The following is a 24584-nucleotide window of genomic DNA, read 5'->3' on the forward strand; positions in this document are numbered from 1 at the left end:
CAGGCTCTGTCGCGTGCCGTCCCGTGACCATGGGGCGGCGCACAATTGGCCCAGCATCGTCCGGGTTAGGGGAGGGTTTGGCCGGCAGGGATGTCCTTGTCCCATCGAGCACTAGCGACTCCTGTGGCGGGCCCGGACACGGACCGCTGACACGGTTGCCAGGTGTACGGTGTTTCCTCCAACACATTGGTGCGGCTGGCTTCCGGGTTAAGTGGGCATTGTGTCAAGAAGCAGTGCGGCTTGGTTGGGATGTGTTTTGGAGGACGCACGGCTCTCGACCTTCGCCTCTCCCGAGTCCGTACGGGAGTTGCAGCGATGAGACAAGACTGTAACTACCAATTAGAAACCATGAAGTTGGGGAGGACAAAGGGTTAAAAAAAAGACAAAATAATGGGTGGGCGGTTAACACCCTCTAACTTGTCACAGCTAACATGTCACAACCAACGCCGGACACCATCAGCACCTTGTTATATCTGCCAGTCTGTTTCAATCTCAAATGTAAAACTGTTTCCCAAAGATGCTTTCAATGCAAGCCCAACTAATATTCCCTAGCAACAGTTTGCTGGGATCTCATTGGCTTATCTCGCTTTAGTGGCATGCTGTGCAGAATTCAAATAAGTCATTTAATATGTGCTTTTTTTGACCTGTTCCAATTTGTTCTAATCTGTGTTTGATTTTCAAATGGCATCTCGGTCATAAATTCATTTTCATTTTGGCTGGCTGCCAGGCTTTATCTTCATCTTGTGCTTCGTGATGTCCATGTACAGTCCAAGAATCTGGGTTAGAGGCTGCCAAGATCTTTGTAACTGCTCTACTAGATTGCAACACAGCCAATCTGTTTGCACAAGGCCCCCTCCCTCAAATCTGGATCCTGTTCATTAGGGCATGCAACTGGAAAAGTTTAAAAACATTTTGCAACGGAAAACCAAAATGAGCGTTTCCATTTAATTCAGTTTTTCTACCGTTTGGTGCCTAATGAGCACAACCCTGATGGCTTCCAGTCCTCCATGGTATTTGCCAACATTTGCTGTTCTTTTGCTGTTCTATTAGCCAACATGAGATCATATTATGAGGTCCTTGCTTACTGTCAGCGTATGTGAGCATCCCAAACTGGGCATCCTATTGCTTAGTACACTGCTTTGTTCCATGTCACCTTGGACGAAAGGAAAAATTCACTACTGTTGGCTAAATAGTCCAACTTAAAAACTACCATTGGTCCATACAGTTACAATATGTAAGTGCTTAGTGACCAGAATGTAATTATTAAACACTGTTTTGTAACTGCAGATAAATACTTCATTCTGTGTATTTGTAGAATATTGTGATCAAAAAGAATACATAAGAGAGAACGAATGACAAAATAAAAAATAAAACTTTTTGAGTTACTGTTTACGCCATGTTCTTAACTTTTAAAAAATGTAAGCAATTCAGCTAACATTACAGTTTATCCAAAGTCACTCCTTTGGTATTAGCACTTAGAGGTGATGGCAGTCCTACATGCCCCTAGACCCTGATCTTGGGTCAGTTTAGCCTTTTCCCCACTAATGGTTAAGGTTATGATTGGAGCAGGAGACGCTAATCCTGAATCTGTACCTAGGGGAAACTTCACCCAGAGTATCCTACACAGTCAGTCCCTCTCTCCAATCCCTTCTGTACTGGGAAAATGTCACTGCGTCACCGGAGAAGGACAGGCTCACCACGACAGGAAGCGCCAGGGGCCATCTGACCTTGGTCACTGTTGAAAGTGAATCCGGGGACGCTCCCTCGGGAGGAGGCCGTAAGCAGAAAATGACCCGCAAAACCGCCCCTCCACCGATATTTAATTAATCATAGGGTCCGTGTAAACTTTATTAATAGGGCTTTTTCTTGCTGCAGCGCAAACTCTATTCACAACCCTCGCCTTGCATATCCAGCATGTTCCATACATTTTAATGAGCCATTACATAAGCCGGCATACATATTTATTTTCATCTCTCATTGAGGCTACAGAAGGGATTTTGAACGCAGAGCGAATGACAGGCGTAGAAATATTGAAGAGTGGTGAGAGAGAGGTATAAAAAAAAATAGATCAGCTTTTTAATGAGGCCTGGAGCGTCCATCATTAAGCCAGCAGTCACACTAAAGTGACTTTGTTCTCTCTCTCTCTCTCTCCTCCAAAGCGTTTGTTCCGCCGCGCATGAGATGACGCACATGCTTATAGATGTTGAGATCCGAGCCAGAGATCAAGGTCAGCCCAGATCGACGCCGTCAGGTCCACGAACCCCAGGGGACATTGTCGGTTGTAAAAAATGTGATTCTCGCCCAATCAGCCAATCAACCGGGCCCTGTCTTCCGTCCCTTGGGCCAATCGAAGGCGAGGGAGAGCTTCATGGGCATTCATTTCTCGTTAAAACCAATAAACGTGCCCTGCTTCTCCCTCTGAAGAAGCATGGAGCTGCACACGATAGCTCTGCCTGGGAGGAATGCGCTGACATAGCAACAGTGCTGATGGAGAGTGTGGGGTTTGAATGGGCAGCACGCATCCCGTATTGACAGACGTGCTGAAATCGAAATGCAAGCATCCCCGCGGGTTTTAATCAAGGGCTATTTACTGCCGCCTTGTCATTGAGATCATTTCTTATCTGTGAGTGTGTGTGCATGTGTTTGAGTGCAACCTCAAGGTGACAGGCCTCCAAAACGTAGCTTCTATTGGTTTCTATATCCCCAGTTTCCAAGTCCATCGCACTCCCCCGCATTAGAATAGCGTTGAGTGTCGGGAAACACTGGCCTTCTGGTGGTGTTGACAAGCTGCCAAACTGAACATTCCCAGCCTGTGTAATTATGATCTGTGGAATTGATTCCCCTCAGTGATCGTAGTTGGACGTCGTGCGGCTCATTGATTCTGAGATGTATGGTCCTCATTCGGGAAGTGTGTAGCTTAAAGTTTGCACCGATAGCTTTGCCGGTTTGACAGATGCCTTTATCAAAAGGGACTAGCATAGATTACAAACAACGCATTGATTCTGCTAAATCAATCCTCCGAGCCATTATCTCTGCGCATCGGGTCAGTATGCAGACTATTGCACAGTTTGTAATTGTCTGCTTACTTTTTGGCACATTCTGTAAGTTCCCAGCTAGTCTTGTCAGAGTGCTTTGGTTCAGCGAGGTTTATTTGGGCTATAATTTCTGAGGCTGGTAACTCTAATGAACTTATCCTCTGCAGCAGAGGTAACTCTGCGTCTTCCATTTATTTGACGGTCCTCATGAGAGCCAGTTTCATCATAGATCTTGATGGGTCTTGCGACTGCACTTTCAAAGTTTTTGAAATGTTCCGTGTTGACTGACCTTCATATCTTAAAGTAATGATGGACTGTCGTTTCTCTTTGCTTATTTGAGCTGTTCTTGCCATAATATGGACTTGGTCTTTACCAAATAGGGCTATCTTCTGTATACCACCCCTACCTTGTCACAACACAACTGATTGGCTGAAACACATTGAGAAGGAAAGAAATTCCACAAATTAACTTTTAACCTGTCTAGCCCCAGCGTTCCGCTAACGGAACTCCTCCCACATTCCACTGAAAAGGCAGAGCGCGAAATTCAAAAAATATTTTTTAGAAATATTTAACTTTCACACATTAACAAGTCCAATACAGCAAATGAAAGATACACATCTTGTGAATCCAGTCAACATGTCCGATTTTTTAAATGTTTTACAGCGAAAACAGCACGTATATTTATGTTAGCTCACCACCAAATACAAAGAAGGACAGACATTTTTCACAGCACAGGTAGCATGAACAAAGCCAACCTAACTAACCAAGAAACAACTTCATCAGATGACAGTCTTATAACATGTTACACAATAAATCTATGTTTTGTTCGAAAAATTTGCATATTTGAGGTATAAATCAGTTTTACATTGCAGCTACCATCACAGCTACCGTCAAAAATAGCACCGAAGCAGCCAGAGTAATTATAGAGACCAACGTGGAATACCTAAATACTCATCATAAAACATTTCTGAAAAATGCATCGTGTACAGAAATGAAAGACAAGCATCTTTTACAGCGAAAACACAATATAGCATTATATTAGCTTACTACAATAGCCTACACACAACCGCATTCATTCATCAAGGCACGTTAGCGATAGCAATAGGCACGTTAGCGTTAGCGAATAAACCAGCAAAAGATATCAATTTTCACTAACCTTCATAAACCTTCCTCAGATGACAGTCCTATAACATCAGGTTATACATACACTTATGTTTTGTTCGAAAATGTGCATATTTAGAGCTGAAATCAGTGGTTATTCATTATGCTAATGTAGCTTCTTTTTCCCAGAATGTGCGGATATTTCTATTAGACTCTCACCTATTCTGACCAAATAGCTATTCATAAACATTACAAAAAAATACATGTTGTATAGGAAATGATAGATCCATTAGTTCTTAATGCAATCGCAGTGTTAGAATTCTAAAAATATCTTCATTACGACATAAGGCTTATGTTATAGCGAGAGAGTGGCCAAAACCGGGGCGCAAAACTACTAGTATACAGTTCGACAGATATATGAAATAGCATCATAAAATGTTTCTTACTTTTGGTGATCTTCCATCAGAATGTTGGACAAGGGGTCCTTTGTCCAGAACAGTCGTTGTTTGGATTTAGAACATCGTTTTTCCCTCTTGAATTAGCCAGCACACTGGCCAAGTGGCTCGAAGCTCTCCTTTCTGAACAAAGGCACACAACGCAACACGCCTAACGTCCCGAATAAATTTCAAAAATCTAATAAAACTATATTGAAAAAACATACTTTACGATGATATGGTCACATGTATCAAATAAAATCAAAGCCGGAGATAGTAATCGCCTATAACGACAGCTATTCCGATGGCAAATCCAGGACCAACTTCGCGCCTTCCTGAAAACATAAAATGGGTGACACGTCATTCCAAGAGGACGTATTCCATCTCAGACCAAGATAATCACTCCATTTCTTCTCTCACTGCATCTTGACATCCTGGGGAAGGTGTATGACGTGCATGTATACTCATACGTGTCATGCCCATTTATAGGCAGGCCCTTGAACAGAGCATCATTTTCAGACTTTCCACTTCCTGGTCAGAAAGTGTGCTGCCAAATGAGTTCTGTTTTACTCACAGACAAAATTCAAACGGTTTTAGAAACTAGAGAGTGTTTTCTATCCAATAGTAATAATAATATGCATATTGTACGAGCAAGAATAGAGTACGAGGCCGTTTAAATTGGGCACGTTTTTCCCCCAAAGTGTAAATAGCGCCCTCTATCCTCATCAGGTTAAGAAGGCACACCTGTTAATTGAAATGCATTCCAGGTGATATCTCATGAAGCTGGTTGAGAGAATGCCAAGAGTGTGCAAAGCTGTCATCAAGGCTAAGGGTGGCTATTTGAAAAATCTCAAATATAAAATATATTAGATTTTTTTAACACTTTTTTTGGTTACTACATGATTCCATATGTGTTCTTTCATAGTGTTGATGTCTTCACTGTTATTCTACAATGTGGAAAATTGTAAAAATAAAGAAAAACCCTTGAATGAGTAGGTGTTCTAGACCTTTTGACCTGTAGTGTACACAAAACATTTTAAAGTTTGTATACATTTATGTGTGTATGTGTTTATAAATGTGTCTTTATGTACATATGTTAATTTGTCTCGCTCACCTTGCCTCACGTCTGCCGTCTCTCCACAGGGGAGGACTTTGTGGTGGTGCAGCAGGAAATCGTCATGATGAAGGACTGCAAGCACTCTAACATCGTGGCCTACTTTGGCAGTTACTTAAGGTAGCATATTTAAAGGCCCGCACCCCGTGCTTCCTCCGCCACCATCCCTACACACACACACACACACACACACACAGGCTCAGCGTAGAGTCGTTCTCCACTGCAGCCAAGCTACGGTCAGAGCCTCCGTTCCAAGCCTAGCCGCACTAACGCTAGCATGCTAACAATGTGGCTAATTGCTAGCTCCGGGGAAATGCTTTGTGTTGAACTGCTCAAGACAAGGGGAGGTGGAGGGTGGCCATTTTGAGAAGTTTTAACGCGTTGGTTGGCCGGAGGGCAGTTGTGGCCTAATAGCCAAACCGCATCATGCTGTGTCACAACCTAGAAAGACTCCCTAAAGCATTCATCCATACTCTCTCTCTGCCCCCCCCAGACTCCACCCCGCCTCTTTGCTTTTGCTTTTTACTCAGACTATTTTGAGCCGTACAGTATCGATTGTAATGTAATTTGTTCCCTTTTGCTCTTTACAGGAGAGATAAATTATGGATATGTATGGAATATTGCGGGGGAGGGGCCCTACAAGACATGTATCACGGTAAGCATACACAACAACATACAGCGCACAAACACACATACACACACACAAGCATTTGAAAAATGACAGCTGGCTCAACCGGTTCGATGAAGCCAAATTCAATACGTTTCGGTGTGTGGTTTTAAGCTAATTCCTCACTCAAGCTAGACGTCCTCTTACTAGGGCTACGTCCCAAATGGCGCCCTATTCCCTTTATAGTACACTACTTTATACTACGGCCCAGGGGGAATCAGTTGCCATGTAGGACGTAACCTAGCTCCTACCACATAACCAGACAGAGAGTGAACAGATTCTTATTATCTTGGTCGTTAAAGGGAAGATCTGCAGTTGCTACATCCATTTTTGGACTTTAAAAGAGATTATATATATCCATTTTATTCTAGAAGAATATAACTTATATATTGCCTCACGCGCATAGTTCAACTGTCTTACCACATCACAACTCAAAATATAAGCTGGTTTTACTCCAATGTTTGTAAACGTTGTAGTTGTAAACAAACACTGTATAGATTTAAAACATGGCTAAAACTATAAGTTTGATGTCATGGATGGTCAGTTTTTGCATCCATAGCTCCATCTATACATTTGAGTAGTTACATTTCTTCAGCCCCATCCCTGAGCTATTTACGAAAGTACTGGTGGCGTGACCACTTTGTAATGGTTTGAACTGCAGATTGCCCATTTAAAGAACAGGTCATTAGAGCGGTCGTCTTTAGCACACAGACACATACATACACTCGCACAGAGACGGTGTTGATTCTGCTCTTAATGACTGTGCCGGGCTCAGTCGGCTGCGAGGCCCCTCGTTAGAGAGACAGAACAGCAGTCGACACCACCAACTACCGTTGATCTCATCCCTCCCACATATCGGCTCCCCGCTGCCACGGAGACGACACGCTGCTCATAATGTCCCCAACCCTAGGCTCCGTCTATGTCTCCGGAGTAAATAGAGGGTCATCGAAACGGGAAGGCTTACGTGCTCGGCGCACTGTCCCTCGTGACCTTCACAATGCCCAGTAGGTTTGTCGCAGCGTTACATTCCTTTAACCTCCATCGTTTTAGTCGTTGGGTATTCTTAACAAGGCTTAAGGGAGCATGTTGATTAGTCTAACATAGCTTCCTCTCCCTTTCTCCTTTCCATCTGCATTGATCTGAACATGGAGGATAGGTGAAAGCAGTATGGTAGACCCTAGCTGGGAGTATGCTGTCACCTGTGTAGGTTCTTTCAGGTCAGGGCCGATGAAAGAAAGAATAGAAAGGAAGGAGGTCATTTTAGACTGAGTTTTCGATTTTAAACACGTTAGGTTCTAACTCACGGACGATTAGTACATCTCAAACCAAGTTTATTCACCCTATGGATCAGACAGCTGAACTAACAAAGACATGTTTCCACCAGCACAAGTATATATATACCCCAATTTGGGTGAAGTCTCCTCCTTCCCTCTAAAGATGACGTCTTTATTGCTAGGTAGGAAGTTAAGTGATGCGGGTAATAAACTGTTCCTTCTCCCGTCATGTGACCTGACCTGACCTCAGCCCCCATTCCTCACTAATCCACAGCTCTCCACCCTTATCAGTGACCGCAACCGTGTGATTGCCTTTCCTTTACACATGTCCAACCTTAATTGCCTCCACCATATACATTCCTCCTACAGATAACCATTAACTTCTGGTGTAGAAACCAGACTGTGGCCCTTCTCCTTTCCAAAGGATACCCGATGATTAACAATATTTCAAGTTAAGAAGTCAGAACCCATCAAACAGGATCAATGAGTTAGCCAGCTAACCTGTGAAACTATTTGGAAGTAAATTCCTCATTTTTTGGAACGATAAGCTTGAAAGGGGCGGCAGGTAGCCTAGTGGTTAGAGCGTTGGACTAGTAACCGAAAGGTTGCAAGATCGAATCCCCGAGCTGACAAGGTAAAAATCTGTTGTTCTGCCCCTGAACAAGGCAGTTAACCCACCGTTCCTAGGCCGTCATTGAAAATAAGAATTTGTTCTTAACTGACTCGCCTAGTTGAATAAAGGTAAAAAATCAAATGGGAATGTTATAATTGATTCAACTTGGTGACCCTGCTTTTTGATATACCCCCCTTAAGAGAAAGTTAGATGAATTAGCTCCGTCATGTGACTAACTGCATCTTTTAATCAGACCCCAATCAACTGGTGCTATCATGACTTGCCATCTACTTAGTAGAACGTTTTAAGAAGATTTATCTCTCAGTGGTATGGCCAAAGCACTCCCACCCACACAGCCTAGGATTGGAGCAGGATGGAGTACGATGTGTGTTCTCACTCAAACCGAAGACAGTCAGACAGACATGTGAGTCAATTCCGGAGGATCATGTTTGAATAGACCGTTATTTTTATTTGTTTATACATGCGATCTCATTTGAGAATATGCAATTTACTGTATAGGACTATAAATGTTATTGAAATCTAAGAAGAACCTAGGAATCTAGCTCTTGTCTAATTCAGTAGCAAATATGTTTTTGTTCTGTTTTTAATAGGGTCCTGTTGTGCCTGGTCTGTTCAGTCCGGTCATAACTATTCTAGAGTCCCAATAATGACCTTCAAATAACCTAACGTTGCCAGGTAAAGCTGTCAGATCAACATCCAATTGTGAACCCTGAACCTACATTGCCCACCTTGAACCCCTATTTTTGATTTGTGGTTGAAGCTGAGGTTAAATGACACAAAAACTGTACATTGATGATTTTTGGGGGCAAATTTAACCAACAAGCAATATTGATGTAACTTGAAATGCTGATGTGTGCCCACATAAGACTTTTAGCTGAAATAATACTAATGAAATACATGATACATTTGAGTTCAGGTACCAGATGTTGTCTCAATAACCAATGGCGAGGAACCTTTTAATAAAGCACCCAGTGCTTCTCAGGCTCCAACCATGTCTCTCCTTATCTTTCAGTGACGGGGCCTCTTACAGAATCACAAATAGCCTACGTGTCTCGAGAAACTCTTCAGGTACGTCCATTCAGTTTGCCTCCTGCAGCACTCGAGCATTCACTCCTCTTCAGACAGATGTCTTTCAGCTCAAAGCCTTTGAACTGCCTCTTACCTTTTCGATTTTATCCATCCGCTCGAAATGAGATTGAAGACAGCCGTTAGCAATAGCAACATCGTAGGACTATTGTTGTCATTGATTTGTTCGATTTTTGATACGCACAACTATTATATCATAATAAATCCATTATTACAAATCGCAAAAAAATAAGCAAACAGACTATTGCTTTCCTGGTAAAATGACAATTCTGTTCTGCTTTGGAAAGGTATGTGGCTGATTTTAGTTGAATGTGAATTGGCTTAAAAGGGGCACCATATTAGGATGGGATGTTATTTGTGAAGAGGTCAATGGACTGACTCACTGTCTGCATTTTTCCCTTCACAGGGTCTCTACTATCTACACAACAAAGGGAAAATGCACAGAGACATAAAGGTAAGGTGGGAAAATGACAGGTTCCATTGCGTAGAATTGAGTGCACAAAGGTAAGGTGGGACTGGGACAATAACCATTTCAAGCAGGAATGCATTGTGTAGATTAGGATCGAATAGAGTTGATTGTCCTCTTCAAGAAAATAATTGTACACAAGCCTACACACAAGTAGACCAACACCTTCACCCAGACATGTACAAAAAAACATTTACAGTAGTTTACTGTGTTCCTCTGGAATTTCTTGGCATAGACGGGTAATAGCCATTATAAAAACATTTCTGACACTAATAGCCACCATTTGAATCCCCAACAAAACATCTTTCAAAGTCACTTCAGGCTTATCCCGTTTGGTCGTTCCCATGCGAAGTTTCGTTCGATAGATAGCCTTGTTAAGAGACTGCTGCATAAATGAAACTGCATTGACAATGTGCAGATACAAGTTAGTTAGACATTTGATACGTTGTTGAGAAAAAATACGTATAATCGTACTAAACGCTTACATAGGCCTATGCAACTGCAAATCCATTGAAGTTGTAATTTTCTTTTATCTGCACAAAGGGAGCAAACATACTGTTGACAGACAACGGGTACGTCAAACTAGGTAAGGAGTCCAGACGTCCAACTGTTTTCTTTGACGTGTGTGTTTCAATATGATGAATAATGGCAATTTGGTGAGTGTGTAATCGCCACCTGGCGATGATTGACAAGCTGTTAATTGCGCTTGGCTGTTAATAGCACCTTCTGCTTTCACGTTGTGTGTGTGTGTGTGTGTGTGTGTGTGTGTGTGTGTGTGTGTGTGTGTGTGTGTGTGTGTGTGTGTGTGTGTGTGTGTGTGTGTGTGTGTGTGTGTGTGTGTGTGTGTGTGTGTGTGTGTGTGTGTGTGCTTTTATATTCAATGTGTGTAGTAGGCTATATCAAGTCTGAGATGCTTGTACAGTGACTGGAATAATTGTATATCAGTGCTACCACTACAATTTATATCATATTCCTTTTGGGAATATTGCCTACACCAGCTTACAAAATATGTATAATTACTACAATACATGAGCATTGCATGATTTTCATTGAGTTCAACATTGCTATGCATCATTTATAATTTACTACAGAGCGAACCAGGCTTAGGAATTGGTCATCAAACATGTATTAGACATTCACTGTATTAATGATAAACTGTTGATTGCATTTGGACATTTACAGTTGAAGTTGGAAGTTTACATACACTTAGGTTGGAGTCACTAAAATCATTTTTTCAACCACTCCACACATTTCTTGTTAACAAACTATAGTTTTGGCAAGTCGGTTAGGACATCTACTTTGTACATGACACAAGTCATTTTTCCAACCATTGTTTACAGACAGATTATTTCACTGTATCACAATTCCAGTGTGTAAGAAGTTTACATACACTAAGTTGACTGTGCCTTTAAACAGCTTGGAAAATTCCAGAAAGTGATGTCATGGCTTTAGAAGCTTCTGATAGGCTAATTGACATCATTTGAGTCAATTGGATGTGGATGTATTTCAAGGCCTACCTTCAAACTCAGTGCCTCTTTGCTTGACATCATGGGAAAATCAAAAGAAATCAGCCCAAGACCTCAGAATATAAATTGTAGACCTCAACAAGTCTGGTTCATACTTGGGAGCAATTTCCAAACGCCTGAAGGTACCACATTCAGCTGTACAAACAATAGTACGCAAGTATAAACACCATGGGACCACGGAGCCGTCATACCGCTCAGGAAGGAGATGCGTTCTGTCTCCTAGATATGAACGTACTTTGGTGCGAAAAGTGCAAATCAATCCCAGAACAACAGCAAAGGACCTTGCGAAGATGCTGGAGGAAGTACAAAAGTATCTATATCCACAGTAAAAAGAGTCCTATATCGACATAACCTGAAAGGCCGCTCAGCAAGGAAGAAGCCACTGCTCCAAAACCGCCATAAAAAAGCCAGACTACGGTTTGCAACTGCACATGGGGACAAAGATTGTACTTTTTGGAGAAATGTCCTCTGGTCTGATGAAACAAAAATAGAACTGTTTGGCCATAATGACCATCGTTATGTTTGGAGGAAAAAGGGGGAGGCTTGTAAGCCGAAGAACACCATCCCAACCGTGAAGCATTGGGGTGGCAGCATCATGTTGTGGGGTGCTTTGCTGCAGGAGGGACTGGTGCACTTTACAAAATAGGTGGCATTATGAGGTTGGAAAATGATGTGGATATATTGAAGCAACATCTCAAGACATCAGTCAGGAAGTTAAAGCTTGGTCGCAAATGGGTCTTCCAAATGGACAATGACCCCAAGCATACTTCCAAAGTTGTGGCAAAATGGCTTAAGGACAACAAAGTCAAGGTATTGGAGTGGCCATCACAAAGTCCTGTCCTCAATCCCATAGAAGATTTGTTTGCAGAACTGGAAAAGCGTGTGTGAGCAAGGAGGCCTACAAACCTGACTCAGTTACACCAGCTCTGTCAGGAGGAATGGGCTGAAATTCACCCAACTTATTGTGGGAAGCTTGTGGAAGGCTACCTGAAACGTTTGACCCAAGTTAAACAATTTAAAGGCAATGCTACCAAATACTAATTGAGTGTATGTAAACTTCTGACCCACTGGGAATGTGATGAAAGTAATAAAAGCTGAAATAAATAGTTCTCTCTACTATTATTCTGACATTTCACATTCTTATAATAATGTGATGATCCTAACTGACCTAAAACAGGGAATTGTGACTAGGATTAAATGTCAGGAATTGTGAAAAACTGAGTGTAAATATATTTGGCTAAGGTGTATGTAAACTTCCGACTTCAACTGTAGATGGGAATATAACTATAAAGTCAGGTTCTCAAATCGTTCATTATTTTCTTGGCAGCTGACTTCGGCGTCTCGGCCCAAATCACAATGACCATTGCAAAGAGAAAATCCTTCATCGGCACACCTTACTGGTAATGTCCTTCATCACTTTCCACCTTCTATCAATTCTCTCTGTCCCTTGATACCCAAGTCAGGTGAATCTATCCATGATCTATCCTATCATCCACCATTTTGTCAAGCAGGATATGAACGTGCCCTTCGATTGATTTTAAAAGATATCACTTTTAGTGTATTGAAGTAGTTAAGTATAGTATTTTTGTCCCATATTTCTAACACGCAATCACTCTACAAACTCGTTGTATGCATTTGCAGAACGTAAAGAAAGCCGATCATAACTATTTTCAATGTATGTTTAGAAAGTTAGCGCCTTTTAACTGAGTAAAAGCAAGGATTGGAAGTGAAAGGACTGATTTCCTTAAATACACAACTGCACCTTTTTAATTTTTCTCAGAGCCCTGTTTTTGATGACCAAAAGTAACTTCCAGCCGCCCAAGTTGAAAGACAAGGTGAAGTGGTAAGTGTCTTTACGCTTGCTGCCTGCAACATAACCTTAACCCTGTCCTGTTCTATCTCGTTACTTGAACACACCGCCCTCTCCCACCCCAACTCTTATACGTTATAACTGGATGGACAATATTAATGAATCAAATCAAAATGCTGCTAAAATATTAACAGTCAGACACACCTGTCATAGGGGTGAAGGAGCCTCAGATTTGTGTCAATGTCATTGGACTCAGAGAAAGGCTTTTTGTGTGGGGAGGGGTTGGAGAATTGACAGCCTAACTCGATTTACACATAATATGGGGTCAAGTTTTATCCCAAAGAGGTTTGATCATTATTAGCATATCAATTTGAATATTTACTTTTAAAAAATGATAGAATGGGTGAAATAGATTTTTTTTAAATCCAATTTCGTTTTCCCTCCCCAAGGACCAGTAATTTTCATCATTTTGTAAAAATATCGTTGACGAAAAATCCAAAGAAAAGGCCCTCCTCAGACAAGCTGCTGCAGGTAAGATGATCTTAGCCTGAGCTACATAACAGCAATGTGATTGTGGTGATGTCATTGTGTAGATCAAGGAATTTGGTTGCCCCAATGACAACCCAAAGAGTATTGTTCGTAAGGAAGTCTTTCAAATGTTCAAGGTCAAGATTGGGTGAAATAGTGTGAATATTTGGAAATAGAGCCCCCTTTGCAGTTGTTATACATAAGCTGGTTAAATGGGCAGTATGAAGTTCAATCAATAACAAGCACTGACCCTGCCACTGTTTTTGTAAACAGCTGAGGAATGGTGCTGGAGAAATTGAACCACTCTCAAATTTATAGAATGAGCTAGCGGATTCAAGGATTAATGATACTGTATCAACATTATAGTTTTAACCATGTTTAAAATAAAATGTATTGGTCACATACATGTGTTTAACAGATGTTATTATGGGTGTAGCAAAATGCTTGTGCTTCTAGCTCTGACAATGCAGTAATATCTAACAAGTAATATCTAACAGTTTCACAACATATACCCAAAATACATGTAAATCTAAGTAAGGAATGGATTAAGACTATATACATATGTCAGAGCGCCATTGGGTATAGAATACACTATATACAGTTGAAGTCGGAAGTTTACATACACTTATGTTGTAGTCATTAAAACTCGTTTTTCAACCACTCCACAAATTTCTTGTTAACAAACTATAGTTTTGGCAAGTAGGTTAGGACATCTACTTTGTGCATGACACAAGTACTTTTTCCAACAATTGTTTACAGACAGATTATTTCACTTATAATTCACTGTATCACAATTCAAGTGGGTCAGAAGTTTACATCCACTAAGTTGACTGTGCCTTTAAACAGCTTGTAAAATTCCAGAAAATGATGTCATGGTTTTAGAAGCTTCTGATAGGCTAATTGACATAATATGAGTCAACTGGAGGTGTAACTGTGGATGAATTTCAAGGCCTACCTTCAAACTCAGTGGCTCTTTGCTTGACATCAGGGGAAAATCCAAATAAATCAACCAAGACCTCAGAAAATAAATTTTAGACCTCGACGAGTCTGGTTCATCCTTGGTAGCAATTACCAAACGCCTGATGGTACCACGTTCATCTGTACAAACAATAGTATGCAAGTATAAACACCATGGGACCACGCAGCCGTCATACCGCTCAGGAAGGAGACGTGTTCTGTCTCCTAGAGATGAACGTACTTTGGTGCGAAAAGTGCAAATCAATCCCAGAACAACAGCAAAGGACCTTATGAAGATGCTGGAGGAAACGGGTACAAAATTTTATATATATCCACAGTAAAACGAGTCCTATATCAACATAACCTGAAAGGCCGCTCAGCAAGGAAGAAGCCACTGCTGCAAAACCGCCATAAAAAAGCCAGACTACGGTTTGCAACTGCACATGAGGACAAACATCGTACTTGTCTTGGTCGCAAATGGGTCTTCCAAATGGACAATGATCCCAAGCATACTTCCAAAGTTATGGCTTAAGGACAACAATATCAAGGTATCGGAGTGGCCATCACAATCCCTGACCTCAATCGTATAGAAAATATGTTGGCAGAACTGAAAAAGCGTTTGCGAGCATAGAGGCCTACAAACCTGACTCAGTTACACCAGCTCTGTCAAGAGGAATGGGCTGAAATTCACCGAATGTATTGTGGGAAGCTTGTGGAAGGCTACCCGAAATGTTTGACCCAAGTTAAACAATTTAAAGGCAATGCTACCAAATACTAATTGAGTGTATGTAAACTTCAGACCCACTGGGAATGTGATGAAAGAAATAAAAGCTGAAATAAATCATTCTCTCCACTTTTATTCTGACATTTCACATTCTTAAGATAAAGTGGTGATCCTAACTGACCTAAAACAGGGAATTTTTCCTAGGATTCAATTTCAGGAATTGTGAAAAACTGAGTTTAAATGTATTTAGCTAAGGTGTATGTCACCTTCCGACTTCAACTGTACATATGAGATGGGTGATGGAATATTTACACACAATTAAAGTGACTAAGATACCGTAGAATAGCGTGGAGCGCAGCTTATACATATGAGATGAGTCATGCTAGATACTGAAATGTTATTAAAGTGGCTAGTGATCCATTTCTAAAAGTGGGCAGTGAATCCTAATCTATGTCTATAGGCAGCCGCCTCTGATGTGCTAGTGATGACTGTTTAGCAGTCTGATGGCCTTGAGATATAAGCTGTTTTTCAGTCTTTAGTCCCAGCTTTGGTGCACCTGTATTGATCTTGCCTTCTGGGTGATAGCGGGGTGAACAGGCAGTGGCTCGGGTGGTTGATGTCCTTGATTCTTTTTTTGGCCTTCCTGTGGCATCAGGTGGTGTAGGTGTCCAGGAGGGTGGGCATTTTGCCCCCAGTAATGCGTTTTGAGGCTATACAGTGTATGTTTTCAAGTAAAACAAGCTTACATTTTGGGTTCTGGTGGTGTACGGCAGTTGAGCTGAGCTCATGAGGCATTTAAAAGATTCTTAAAGAATCAATGGGTAAACATTTATTTAACAGTCCAAAAAAGGATGACGCAATTGTAGAAAGTGCTTCAGTCTCCACGTAGCAACTCTGATTTACTATTAGCCTGCGGTTTGTGTTCTTAGAACTCGACCATGCTTATTACTCAAATAAACTTGGGACAGAGGAACCCACCTAACTCTTACAGGCTCAACTGTTTTTACATTTTATCTTAGAAATCTTGTTTAGGTCTACCTCACTTAGAGTGCCTTTTTACACATTACTCTTTAGCCTTTTAATAATCTATTGCACAGGCATGTAAAAAAAAATGTGATAATGTCTTGTGCTGTGCTTGTCTGAGGCAAATGGCACCGTATGCCCATATTTGGGTATGCAGCCTAAATGTGTTGTCTGTCTAGTGTTTGTATGCCAGTACATATCAGATGCACCACTTTAGCCCTGAATCTAATTGTCCTAAGGGGATGGATAAAGTTGTATCTTATCTCATCTTAGATAACATTTTCCCCAAGCCAAGCCAACTCCTATTTTTATTCAACTGCTATTTGGCTCAAGAGGGAACAACCACAGCAGGAAATGTATTTTTTTTTTAATAATTGAGAGCTATGATTAATTTGTTTTACTCGATTGCATTTCTCATAATGCAATCTATCTGACACGTGGATTTTCTTGACTGAATCTGGCCCATAGTCTCCTACGGTTAGTCTGGTCCCAGATCTGTTTGTGTTGTCTTGCCAACTGCTATGGTCATTGCCCCATCAATAACCATAGGAGTTGGCAAGACCGCACAACCAGATCCGAGACCAGGCTATCCTACAGTATGAACTCGGCTTCATTGTTGTCCCCTGATGTTTTCCCAGCATCCCTTTGTCTCGCAACCTCTAAGTCGAACGCTGGCCATCGAGCTCTTGGACAAGGCCAGCAACCCGGACCACTCCTCCTACGACGACCACTTAGATGATGAGCCCGAGGAGCCCGAGGAGGTACAGTACAGCTGCAGACACTCACGGGACACATCCTCCTTTAATCAAAACCGGTAACCTTTGCTAGTCTGTTAATACAATCTTTCCAACTCCTTGTCACTCAGTGTCAATCCAAACATTTGGCATAACTATTCCATAAGGAGTTGGCAAGATAGCAGAATCAGACTGGCACCCAGGCTAGGTTGCCTCTGAAGTCGCCATTTTTAAATGGTGACATCAATTCTCACAGCGGAAATAGTCATAATTTAGATTTTTTTTTGTCTTATCCTGTATTCCTGGTTACTGGTTTTGATTGATCAAGGCCCTAAATCATTTTAATTGACTATAAAGGACGATCATTGGTTGTAGAGCATCTATTGTACTTTGTCATACAGAACATTTTGTCACTGTAGGTTTTAGGGGTCAATTTAGTCTGTGTATAATGCACAGCAAGAGTTTGACGGGAGTGCTTTTGCTATTCAAAGCCACGGTGTTCACACTCAGCAGTACTTTTATCTTTGTCAATATTATACTAGAATACACTGACTGAACATTCTGTCTTGTTCATTGGCACACTTAAATGCATATTTGTTAGACAATTACAGAATGTATAATATTATACAGCATCTATATATTTTTGTTTGAATTTTAAAGATGTATTAGCCATAGCATAAGCATTAATTAGCCTCTTAGCTGCCTGCAATTTTTTTATTTTATTTCCTCAAAACATCGTCTCATCAAATGTACGCATGACTCATTCCAAAAAGTTGCACTGTCACTTAAGCTGGCAGTAGTCACATTGGCCAAGGCCCATAATAACTGACTGTAGGTGTTGACTCTGTGCCTTAAAGGAATTCTTTAGGCCGTTTCACCCCCTGCCCGGTCCTCAACTGCTCCGGGGTAAAGTTTCCCCTAGGTACAGATCTATGATCAGCTTCCCTTCCCCCAAGCCTAACCTTAACCATTAGTGGGGGAATTGCAAAACTGACCGAAGATCAGCATCTAAGGGCAATTTCAACCTACTCCTCTTCAACTCCTCTCATCAGTTGGGCTGAGTGTCTCTGCCTCTCTCCTTTGCCCTTAGTTGAAATACAAGAGGGTGCTTTGGCTCATACTGGGGTGTGTTTCAACCCGTTGTCCCCCTATCTCGGCGACTCCCACGCTTTTCCGTTGGCAGAGAGGTACCGTGTGTGTGCGTGCGTGTGCGGGCGTTGTGGGCCTATATAGGTGTGTTTGCTTGCTCTGGTAATTGAGATTGTGTGCACACAGACATAGATGTGTGGTTAGTTGTCTTTACATTTGTGCATGGGAAGTGTGTTGGGGTGTAACATCAGAAATAGGCATGTGCTGAAGTTGTTTGACGTGGAGAATGGTGTGATACCATTGGGTCACACTCAGCAGTGTACTCACTACTGAGTGCATACATTAGACAAGAATGGTCCTATATTATGTCCCAAGATTAAGTTGTGCTGGAGAAGCTACTTCAACCGCCCTTGGCTTCCGATGGTTTGGCTCTAAATGCTTTTAGTCTCTTCTTCAAAAACAGCCAGGCAGTGAAGGACGTCCTTCAACTGCCATTTTGTGCCCTGGAAATGTTAGTTCCACTGTGAGCCCTTCACATAAAGTAAAGTGCATGTCCTCTGATGCACGAGGGAGGACACACTGCTAAATAAATAACAGTGGAAGCCATCCTGGGACTACCTTGGCGGCCCCCAAATGTCACCCTGGTCCCTACATAGTGCACTACTTGGGCTGTGCTCGTAATTAGTGCACTATATAGGAAATGGGCAGCCATTTGGGACGCCTTTCTTATAGTCATGACACAGAAGAAGACTGGCAGCCAACTAATGATTTTCCCCACATGGCTTAGTGGAAGGGAGGGTCATTTTCATTACACGTGCCATCAAAATGCGACATTCAGTGGTGTTATTTTTACACCAGCCTTTTTAATCAGGGAAATGTGGAAGGTTGCTAGGAAGACGTGACTCACTTGTGGATTGGGTCCCAAATGGAACCCTATTCCCTATATGGTGCACTACTTTTGACTAGGGTCCATAGGGGTCTGGTCAAAAGTAGTGCACTATAAAAGGAATAGCGTGCCATTTGGGATGTATGCGCCGGCTGCCAAGACGGTTTGAATTCTTGTTCTTCTCTCATCATCGTTATCGCTGATTGTCGTTACATTATACTGGTCTGTCCAGAGAGGAAGAGATGAAGCGAGAGGTTTCACTCGCGCCAAAATCTAAACTTGTCGCCTGCCTTCCGCAATGGACAAGACAACATGATCATCTCATCATTATATACAGATCTCTGATCTTACCTCTTGACGCTATATACAGTGCGTTCGGAAAGTATTCAGACCCCTTCCCCTTTTCCACATTTTGTTACGTTACAGCCTTATTAAAAAAGAAATCCTCATCAATCTACACACTACCCCATAATGGCATAGCAAAAACAGGTTTTTAGAAATGTTTACAAATTTTATGAAAAATAATAAACATAAATACAGGGCAGGGGGTAAATAAGTATTCAGACCCTTTGCTATGAGACTTGAAATTTAGCTCAGGTGCATCCTGTTTCCATTGATCATACTTGAGATGTTTCTACAACTTGATTGGAGTCCACCTGTGATAAATTCAATCGATTGGACATTATTTGAAAGGCACACACCTGTCTATATAAGGTCTCACAGTTGGCAGTGCATGTCAGAGCAGGATTGTGTTGAGGCACAGATCTGGGGAAGGGTACCAAAACATTTCTGCAGCATTGAAGGTCCCGAAGAACACAATGGCTTCCATCATTCTTAAATGGAAGAAGTTTGGAACCACCAAGACTCTTCCTAGCGCTGGCTGCCCGGCCAAACTGAGCAATCGGGGGAGAAGGGCCTTGGTCACTCTGACAGAGCTCCAGACTTCCTCTGTGGAGATAGGAGAACCTTCCAGAAGGACAATCATCTCTTCAGCACTCCATCAATCAGGCATCTATGTTAGAGTGGCCAGACTGAAGCCACTCCTTAGTAAAAGGCACATGACAGCCCGCTTGGAGTTTACCAAAAGGCAGCTAACGAACTCTGAGACCATAAGAAGCAAAATTCTCAGGTCTGATGAAACCAAGATTGAACTCTTTGGCTTGAATGCCAAGCGTCACGCCCTTCTCCCCCAATTGACTTTCAAGGAGTAGGACATTTGATGCAACTATATAATCAAAAGTAGATGGACACCCCTTCAAATTAGTGAATTCGGCTATTTCAGCCACACCCGTTGCTGAGAAGTGTATAAAATCGAGCACACAGCCTTGCAGTCTTAATAGACAAACATTGGCAGTAGAATGGCCTTACTGAAGAGCTCAGGCACCGTCATAGGATGCCACCTTTCCAACAAGTCAGTTCGTCAAATGTCTGCCCTGCTAGAGCTGCACCGATCAGCTGTAAGTGCTGTTATTGTGAAGTGGAAACAGCTCAGCCGCGAAACACGTTCCCTGGAGTGATGAATCACGCTTCACCACCAACAGACGAATCTGGGTTTTGGCGGATGCCAGGAGAACGCTACATGCCCCAATGCATAGTGCCAACTGTAAAGTTTGGTGGAGGAGGAATACCGGTCTGGGGTTGTTTTTCATCTTAGCACTACAGCATACAATAATATTCTACACAATTCTTTGCTTCCAACGTTGTGGAAACAGTTCCAGCATGACAATTTCCCTGTGCACAAAGTGAGGTCCATGCAGAAATGGTTTGCCGAGATCGGTGTGGAGAACTTGAATGGCCTGCACAGAGCCCTGACCTCAACCTCATCGAACACTTTTGGGATGAATTGGAATGCCGACTGCGAGCCAGGCCTAATTGCCCAACATCAGTGCCTGATGCAAGTCCCCGCAGCAATGTTCCGTCATCTAGTGGAAAGCCTTCCCAGCAGAGTGGAGGCTGTTATAGCAGCAAAGGGGGACCAACTTCATATTAATAACCATGATTTTGGAATGAGATATTTGATGAGTAGGTGTCCACAAACTTATAGTCATGTATTGTAGAAGTGTACATTTTCTGTTGTTTAAACTTACTTCATAACATTTGCTTGCTCGTTTGCCATATTAGTCTGATGGGACCATACCCTACAACGGGAGCTAGCCTGCAACAACAGAACTTGATAGAGAATGTTTATTGGCAGGTGGAATGAGGTCCAATAAGGTTGCAAGGTTAAAGTGGGAGGCGGGATCAGGTCAGCACAGTATTGTCCAATGAGGTTGCTGGGTGAGCCCAACATGCACAACCCACATGCACTGATGTTGTACACAATTGTGCACAATGTTTGGGGACCCGTTTTGGGTTGTGAGCTCTACTTTCAAAACTACTGGCTGAAATTATAAAAACCTTTTTTATTTACGACTGCATCAAGTGAGTAGCCACAATCTAACATCTACTAAGGTCATTGTGACTGGGTATGACATCAATAATGTCACGTTTATAACAATGTAACGAAAGCCTTTTCAAATTTCTTCCCGAGCGGTCCTTCTCGTGACCTTTTGTGGTTAAGTATGGAAAACCACTCCTTCCTCTCTCTGCCTCTCCCCCACACTCGCTCCTTATCTTTCCAGCTCTCCTTTTTGTCACTCACTGAGTCGCTGAGCATCACTTTCCAAGAGACTTGAATATTCGCCCTGCATGTGCAAAAGGCGCATGGGGAACTGCTTACTGTTCATTCAGGGACTCTATATCTGAGGGTCTTAATTTTTGCCATTTAGTTTTGACTCAGTGCCCACAGGGATTATATAGGAGGGAAAGTGCCTGCACTAGTAGTAATATGCCCGTAAGCGATCTTTAGTGATATTTTGTGCTTTTTGTGCTCGAAGCATGCAGTTTTTAAAATGTTTTTATTGCCAGGCCACTGTGACTATATTTCGAAATGTGTTGTGTGTTCATTTCTTAGTACTGCAGTTTGTTTCATTCTCTGTGTTTCATTTTTTGACACTGATAGTCGATCAAGTCAAGTTTGATCCCCTGCTTAGGAAGGAGACTGAATCTCATCACGACCCAGCAGTGAGTGACTCTCCTAACACACACACACACACACACACACACACACACAAACACACGCACAGGCTTGCCCATCAACATTTCACACTTTTCGACCAACCAAATCACGCTTTGCAACAATAACGACTGTTTAAATTCAGAACCTCACAATTTCCATGGCTACTGCTATTGCTATTGCACTGCTCTCATACCATAACGGTGCATTGTATTTTGGATGAGGCATACTACAGTATTTGGTGATATGTTATATAGACTATATTAACTGTATGTGGTATAATAGCGACGACAGACGCCTGCATACAAAGATATATAGGAAACCCAGAGCGTGCACTCCAAATGACACCATATGGTCCCTGGTCAAAGGTAGTGCACTATATATGGAATAGGGTGTCATTTGGGACATACCCACAGTCAACAGATACGAGTTGTAGTTTGTATGTTGACTTCAAAATACCGAAGGGGTGAGAGTCTCACGTTGTTAAATACATTTTCTAACCCTTCCAATGAAATATCTAACCTAGCCTAAACAGTGTTTAAATGTAGCAGTGTTTGAATGTGTGTGTGTGAGTGTAAATCAACAACCAGTTATCAAGTCCTGTACACAGTACCTTCCAATCCTCCAGTCTTGAAGTATTCTCTTCTTTTATGCTTTTTTTATAACCCCCCCAGCCACACACACACACACATTTGGGGGACTAAAGAATTTGTAAAAAAAAAAAAAAAAATGTTTCTTTATTATTCTAAATATATTTGTGTATTTTTTTGCAAGGAGAGTTTATTTATTTTTTATCATCAACACAAAAATTGTAGGCTTGTAATACCATGCTCTTTCTCTCTCTCAACTTCTGTCTTTGATGTGCTTTGGTTGGAGGGGAAGGTCGGTCACTTATTTTAGAAGTGCATGTCCATGAAAGATTCTTTTCGGAAGGCCCCACTTGCATGGTATCCTTTTGGCACCTTGGCCAGCCTTTTGAGTCTCTCACCCCTTATGTGTGTTTTTGTTTATACATTTTTTATAACCCAACCTTCATCCCATCTCTTCAGAGAACTTAAACACAACTTTTTTTTTAAAACTGTGTGTGTGTGATTATTTTTTTAAATACCCCATGACTGTGAATAATCTGTGTTTTCTTGGTCTGTCTACTAAACAGCCCGACTCTGGCGATTTTTTGGACTGGGTGGAAGAACAATACTACACTGCAAGATCCAACATGGTACTTCTGTTCTTATTTTTGCCCATATTTTACCTCCGTTTTGTGTTGTCTCATCCTCATCGCAGTTCATACGTTGTCAGTTCACGTTTGGATGCTTTTCACTCGGTGAAGCCCTCTGTCTTGCTGCTTTCGTTGGCATCCCATAACACTTTCCCTTGTCATTGCATGTGTAACCTTTATTTAACAAGGCAAGTCAGTTCAGAAACAAATTCTTATTTACAATGACGGCCTACACATGTAAAGACATAAACCGTGCCGTTGCGACATACCCTCCCTTTTGTAACATATAGTTTGCAGCCTATAGTTCCTTTTGGTTATTACAGTGTCCTGTATCACTGCACATGTATTAATGTCCTGTATACCTTACAGTGTGATCAATTTGTATTCCTACCTGGTTTTGACGTGGATGATGAAATAACACAGTAATATCAGCATGAACAATCACCAAACGGGTTACAATGATGAAATATCACATGTAAGTTGTCCCCTGGCCTATTTTGTAGTAAGTATTTTTTTGACAGACGCTTGTTTTTTTACAGGGGCACAGCAGGGATTTATTTTTAGGGCTTGTCACAATGCGAAGCGTCTCTTTTTTTCAAAGAGAGAAAGGTTGAAAGAGAGGGGGATGGTTATCAAAGTGCAAAGCCCTATCAATGATGGCAAACTCAGACAAGAGGGAGGACAGGGAGCTGGAGAGATGAGAGAGGGGTTGAGATGGAGATATAGGGATGGAGGTGTTGAGAAAGGGATAGGTTGAGAGCGAGGTTGAGAGAGAGTGAGCGAGGTTGAGAGAGAGAGAGAGGTTGAGAGAGAGAGAGGTTGAGAGAGAGAGAGGTTGAGAGAGAGAGAGGTTGAGAGAGAGAGAGCGAGGTTGAGAGAGAGAGAGCGAGGTTGAGAGAGAGAGAGCGAGGTTGAGAGAGAGAGAGCGAGGTTGAGAGAGAGAGCGAGGTTGAGAGAGAGAGCGAGGTTGAGAGAGAGAGCGAGGTTGAGAGAGAGAGAGCGAGGTTGAGAGAGAGAGAGAGCGAGGTTGAGAGAGAGAGAGAGCGAGGTTGAGAGCTAGAGAGCGAGGTTGAGAGCTAGAGAGGGCGAGGTTGAGAGTTAGAGAGCGAGGTTGAGAGAGAGAGAGAGAGGTTGAGAGAGAGAGAGAGAGGTTGAGAGAGAGAGAGCGAGGTTGAGAGAGAGAGCGAGAATGAGAGAGAGAGAGCGAGGCTGAGAGAGAGAG

General features: G+C 42.1%; 1 pseudogene; it reads left to right on the forward strand.

The window, feature by feature from the left end:
- LOC120032637 overlaps positions 1–24584 on the forward strand; it is an 85427-nt pseudogene that overhangs the window by 33689 nt on the left and 27154 nt on the right.

The sequence above is a fragment of the Salvelinus namaycush genome, chromosome 39 (genome assembly GCF_016432855.1).
Source record: "Salvelinus namaycush isolate Seneca chromosome 39, SaNama_1.0, whole genome shotgun sequence".
Taxonomy (NCBI): domain Eukaryota; kingdom Metazoa; phylum Chordata; class Actinopteri; order Salmoniformes; family Salmonidae; genus Salvelinus; species Salvelinus namaycush.